Raw genomic sequence first — 6000 nt, forward strand, 5'->3', positions numbered from 1 at the left:
GTGTGGGGGTCTGGGGGGTGTGGGGGATGTGGGGGTCTGGGGGGTGTGGGGGATGTGGGGGTCTGGGGGGTGTGGGGGTCTGGGGGGTGTGGGGGGTGTGGGGGATGTGGGGGGTGTGGGGGTCTGGGGGGTGTGGGGGATGTGGGGGTCTGGGGTGTGTGGGGGGTCTGGGGGGTGTGGGGGGTCTGGGGGGTGTGGGGGGTCTGGGGGATGTGGGGGTCTGGGGGGTGTGGGAGATGTGGGGGTCTGGGGTGTGTGGGGGGTCTGGGGGGTGTGGGGGGTCTGGGGTGTGTGGGGGGTCTGGGGGGTGTGGGGGGTCTGGGGGGTCTGGGGGGTGTGGGGGATGTCGGGGGTGTGGGAGATGTGGGGGTCTGGGGGGTGTGGGGAATGTGGGGGTCTGGGGGATGTGGGGGTCTGGGGGGTGTGGGGGATGTGGGGGGTGTGGGGGTCTGGGGGGTGTGGGGGGTGTGGGGGGTCTGGGGGGTGTGGGGGATGTGGGGGTCTGGGGGGTGTGGGGGATGTGGGGGTCTGGGGGGTGTGGGGGTCTGGGGGGTGTGGGGGGTGTGGGGGATGTGGGGGGTGTGGGGGTCTGGGGGGTGTGGGGGATGTGGGGGTCTGGGGTGTGTGGGGGGTCTGGGGGGTGTGGGGGGTCTGGGGGGTGTGGGGGGTCTGGGGGATGTGGGGGTCTGGGGGGTGTGGGGGTGTGGGGGATGTGGGGGTCTGGGGGGTGTGGGAGATGTGGGGGTCTGGGTTGTGTGGGGGGTCTGGGGGGTGTGGGGGGTCTGGGGTGTGTGGGGGGTCTGGGGGGTGTGGGGGGTCTGGGGGGTCTGGGGGGTGTGGGGGATGTCGGGGGTGTGGGAGATGTGGGGGTCTGGGGGGTGTGGGGAATGTGGGGGTCTGGGGGATGTGGGGGTCTGGGGGGTGTGGGGGATGTGGGGGGTGTGGGGGTCTGGGGGGTGTGGGGGGTGTGGGGGGTCTGGGGGGTGTGGGGGATGTGGGGGTCTGGGGGGTGTGGGGATGTGGGGGTCTGGGGGGTGTGGGGGTCTGGGGGGTGTGGGGGGTGTGGGGGATGTGGGGGGTGTGGGGGTCTGGGGGGTGTGGGGGATGTGGGGGTCTGGGGTGTGTGGGGGGTCTGGGGGGTGTGGGGGGTCTGGGGGGTGTGGGGGGTCTGGGGGGTGTGGAGATGTGGGGGTCTGGGGGGTGTGGGGCTCTGGGGGTGTGGGGGTCTGGGGGGTCTGGGGCGGTTTGGGTTCTGGGAGGGTGTGGGGGATGTGGGGGGTATCGGGCGGATGTGGGGGATGCAGCGGGGTCTGGGGGTCTGGGGGATGTGGGGATGTGGGGGTCTGGGGGGTCTGGGGGGTCTGGGGGGTGTGGGGATGTGGGGGTCTGGAGGATTTTGGGGGTCAGGGGAGGGTCTGGGGGGTGTGGGTTCTGGGGGGTCTGGGGATGTGGGGGTCTGGGGGTCTGGGGGGTGTGGGGTCTGTGGGGTCTGGGGGATGTGGGAGTCTGGGGGGTCTGGGGGGTGTGGGGGGTTGGGTGGTCTGGGGGATGTGGGGATGTGGGCGGTCTGAGGGGGTCTAGGGCGGTGTGGGAGATGTGGGGTCTGGAGGGGACTGTGGGATGGGGGTGGGGTCTGGGGGGGTCTGGGGGGTGTGGGGGTCTGGGGGGTGTGGGGGCTATGGGGGGTCTGGGGGGTGTGGGGATGTCGGGGGTGTGGGAGATGTGGGGGTTGTGGGGGTGTTGGGGTTGTGGGGGTGTGGGAGATGTGGGGGTTGTGGGGGTGTTGGGGTTGTGGGGGTGTGGGAGATGTGGGGGTCTGGGGGGTGTGGGAGATGTGGGGGTCTGGGGGGTGTGGGGAGATGTGGGGGTCTGGGGGGTGTGGGGGGTCTGGGGGGTGTGGGGGGTCTGGGGGGTGTGGGGGATGTCGGGGGTCTGGGGGGTGTGGGGGGTCTGGGGGGTGTGGGGGATGTGGGGGTCTGGGGGGTGTGGGGGGTCTGGGGGGTGTGGGAGATGTGGGGGTCTGGGGGGTGTGGGGGGTCTGGGGGTGTGGGAGATGTGGGGGTCTGGGGGGTGTGGGGGGTCTGGGGGGTGTGGGAGATGTGGGGGTCTGGGGGGTGTGGGGGATGTGGGGGTCTGGGGGGTGTGGGGGATGTCGGGGGGTGTGGGAGATGTGGGGTCTGGGGGGTGTGGGGGGTCTGGGGGGTGTGGGGGTCTGGGGGGTGTGGGGGATGTCGGGGGTCTGGGGGGTGTGGGGGGTCTGGGTGGTGTGGGAGATGTGGGGGTCTGGGGGGTGTGGGGGGGTCTGGGGGGTGTGGGAGATGTGGGGGTCTGGGGGTGTGTGGGGGGTCTGGGGGGTGTGGGAGATGTGGGGGTCTGGGGGGTGTGGGGGGTCTGGGGGGTGTGGGAGATGTGGGGGTCTGGGGGGTGTGGGGGGTATGGGGGGTGTGGGAGATGTGGGGGTCTGGGGGGTGTGGGGGGTCTGGGGGATGTGGGGGACTGGGGGTGTGGGAGATGTGGGGGGTCTGGGGGATGTGGGGATGTGGGGGTCTGGGGGGTCTGGGGGATGTGGGGGATGTGGGGGTCTGGGGGGGTCTGGGGGGTGTGGGGGGGTCTGGGGGGTGTGGGAGATGTGGGGGTCTGGGGGGTGTGGGGGGTATGGGGGGTGTGGGAGATGTGGGGGTCTGGGGGGTGTGGGGGGTCTGGGGGATGTGGGGGACTGGGGGGTGTGGGGGATGTGGGGGGTCTGGGGGATGTGGGGGATGTGGGGGTCTGGGGGGTCTGGGGGATGTGGGGGATGTGGGGGTCTGGGGGGTCTGGGGGGTGTGGGGGTCTGGGGGGTCTGGGGGGTGTGGGGGGTCTGGGGGGTGTGGGGGATGTGGGGTTCTGGGGGATTTGGGGGTCTGGGGGGTCTGGGGGGTGTGGGGTCTGGGGGGTCTGGGGGATGTGGGGGTCTGGGGGGTCTGGGGGGTGTGGGGTCTGGGGGGTCTGGGGGATGTGGGAGTCTGGGGGGTCTGGGGGGTGTGGGGGTCTGGGGGGTCTGGGGGATGTGGGGGATGTGGGGGTCTGGGGGGTGTGGGGGGTCTGGGGGATGTGGGGGATGTGGGAGTCTGGGGGGTCTGGGGGGTGTGGGAGATGTGGGGGTCTGGGGGGTGTGGGGGGTCTGGGGGGTGTGGGGGTCTGGGGGGTCTGGGGGGTGTGGGGATCTGGGGGGTGTGGGGGATGTGGGGGTGTGGGGGGTCTGGGGGGTGTGGGGATGTGGGGGTCTGGGGATGGGGGGGTCTGGGGGGTGTGGGAGATGTGGGGGTGTGGGGGGTCTGGGGGGTGTGGGAGATGTGGGGGTCTGGGGGATGTGGGGGGTCTGGGGGGTGTGGGAGATGTGGGGGTCTGGGGGATGTGGGGGTCTGGGGGATGTGGGGGTCTGAGGGGTGTGGGGGTGTGGGGGGTGTGGGGGTTGTGGGGGTGTGGGGGATGTGGGGGTCTGGGGGGTGTGGGGGATGTCGGGGGTGTGGGAGATGTGGGGGTCTGGGGGGTGTGGGGGGTCTGGGGGGTGTGGGGGATGTGGGGGTCTGGGGGTTGTGGGGGTGTGGGGGATGTGGGGGTCTGGGGGGTGTGGGGGATGTCGGGGGTGTGGGAGATGTGGGGGTCTGGGGGGTGTGGGGGGTCTGGGGGGTGTGGGGGGTCTGGGGGGTGTGGGGGATGTGGGGGTCTGGGGGGTGTGGGGGGTCTGGGGGGTGTGGGGGGTCTGGGGGGTGTGGGAGATGTGGGGGTCTGGGGGGTGTGGGGGGTGTGGGGGATGTGGGGGTCTGGGGGGTGTGGGGGGTGTGGGGGATGTGGGGGTCTGGGGGGTGTGGGGGATGTGGGGGTCTGGGGGGTGTGGGGGGTGTGGGGGGTCTGGGGGGTGTGGGGGATGTCGGGGGTGTGGGAGATGTGGGGGTCTGGGGGGTGTGGGGGATGTGGGGGTCTGGGGGGTGTGGGGGGTGTGGGGGGTCTGGGGGGTGTGGGGGATGTCGGGGGTGTGGGAGATGTGGGGTTCTGGGGGGTGTGGGGGGTGTGGGGGGTCTGGGGGGTGTGGGGGGTGTGGGGGGTGTGGGGGGTGTGGGGGGTGTGGGGGATGTCGGGGGTGTGGGAGATGTGGGGGTTGTGGGGGTGTGGGGGATGTGGGGGTCTGGGGGGTGTGGGGGATGTCGGGGGTGTGGGAGATGTGGGGGTCTGGGGGGTGTGGGGGGTGTGGGGGGTGTGGGGGGTCTGGGGGGTGTGGGAGATGTGGGGGTCTGGGGGGTGTGGGGGGTGTGGGGGGTCTGGGGGGTTGTGGGGGATGTCGGGGGTGTGGGAGATGTGGGGGTTGTGGGGGTGTGGGGGATGTGGGGGTCTGGGGGGTGTGGGGGGGTGTGGGGGGGTGTGGGGGGTCTGGGGGGTTGTGGGGGATGTCGGGGGTGTGGGAGATGTGGGGGTTGTGGGGGTGTGGGGGATGTGGGGGTCTGGGGGTTGTGGGGGTGTGGGGGATGTGGGGGTCTGGGGGGTGTGGGGGATGTCGGGGGTGTGGGAGATGTGGGAGTCTGGGGGGTGTGGGGGGTGTGGGGGGTGTGGGGGATGTCGGGGGTGTGGGAGATGTGGGGGTGTGGGGGGTGTGGGGGATGTGGGGGTCTGGGGGGTGTGGGAGATGTCGGGGGTCTGGGGGGTGTGGGGGGTCTGGGGGGTGTGGGGGATGTCGGGGTGTGGGAGATGTGGGGGTCTGGGGGGTGTGGGGGGTGTGGGGGATGTGGGGGGTGCGGGAGATGTCGGGGGTGTGGGAGATGTGGGGGTGTGGGGGGTGTGGGGGATGTGGGGGTCTGGGGGGTGTGGGAGATGTCGGGGGTGTGGGAGATGTGGGGGTGTGGGGGGTGTGGGGGATGTGGGGGTCTGGGGGGTGTGGGGGATGTCGGGGGTGTGGGAGATGTGGGGGTGTGGGGGGGTGTGGGGATGTCGGGGGTGTGGGAGATGTGGGGGTCTGGGGGGTGTGGGGGGTCTGGGGGTTCTGGGGGTTGTGGGGGGTCTGGGGGGTGTGGGGGATGTCGGGGGTGTGGGGGTGTGGGGGTCTGGGGGGTGTTGTCCAGCTGTTCTGCAGTCCACTAAAACGCTCCTGAATTTACCGTCTGTGCTGGGAGGAAGGGGGCAGAGTCTGGAGCACCTGATGTCACTTTGATGCTTCTGTGTTGCTTGAGTGGCCATTGAGTTAGGAGCCTGATCCCAGTCACGTCAATGTGGCTGCACCTGAACTGTCTCCGCTGGACAGGAATGGTCACTTTCTGCAGGTTTCCCTAATGCGCAGCCACTTCCCTCACCCACCTACCCCGACCCCGAATGCTTGTGTGTTATATTCAATGACAGGGCTGCCCTTAACCCGGACCCCCCCACCTCCCTCCCACCTGAAGCCGGAATGCTGACAGCCGAGCGCTGCACAATGTTACTCTGCTCTCACCTCCCACTTCCCCACCGAGTCCCGGGCGCCAAGTGCAAACCTTTTCTCTGCTGTTGGGAAACACGTGGGTGTTGTTTTCCCGCCAGCGTGGACGGACGATCCAGTGGGGGGCAGGGGTTCAGGGGGCGGGGGGGAGCGGGGGTTGGGGAGGTGGGGTTGGGGTTGGGGAGCGGGGGTTGGGGGTTGGGGGTCAGGGGGAAGGGGTCAGGGGGCGGGGATTCCGGCGGGCAGGCCTGGTAATGAAATGCTGATGTATAACATTGAGGTTCCTGACATCCCGATGTTGGGAAACTCGGGCCTGCGATTGTTGGACTGAGTGGACCATCACACACTGGTTTCCCACCGTTGTAAAACCGATGGCGCCACATTGTCCTCTCGCGGCACCGATCTCACCCAACGCCAGCGGCACAGGAAATTCCAGCCAGTGTGTCAGCTGCGGCTTTGTCAGTGTGTCAAAGATTTCCTGCACTTGACAGCAACCCTGCTCCATAAAGCATGAAAGTGACTGTAACCTTGCAGCCTCTGACAGAATCATCTCTTTG

The sequence above is a fragment of the Carcharodon carcharias genome, chromosome 15, assembly GCF_017639515.1.
Source record: "Carcharodon carcharias isolate sCarCar2 chromosome 15, sCarCar2.pri, whole genome shotgun sequence".
NCBI classification, from domain to species: Eukaryota; Metazoa; Chordata; class Chondrichthyes; order Lamniformes; family Lamnidae; genus Carcharodon; species Carcharodon carcharias.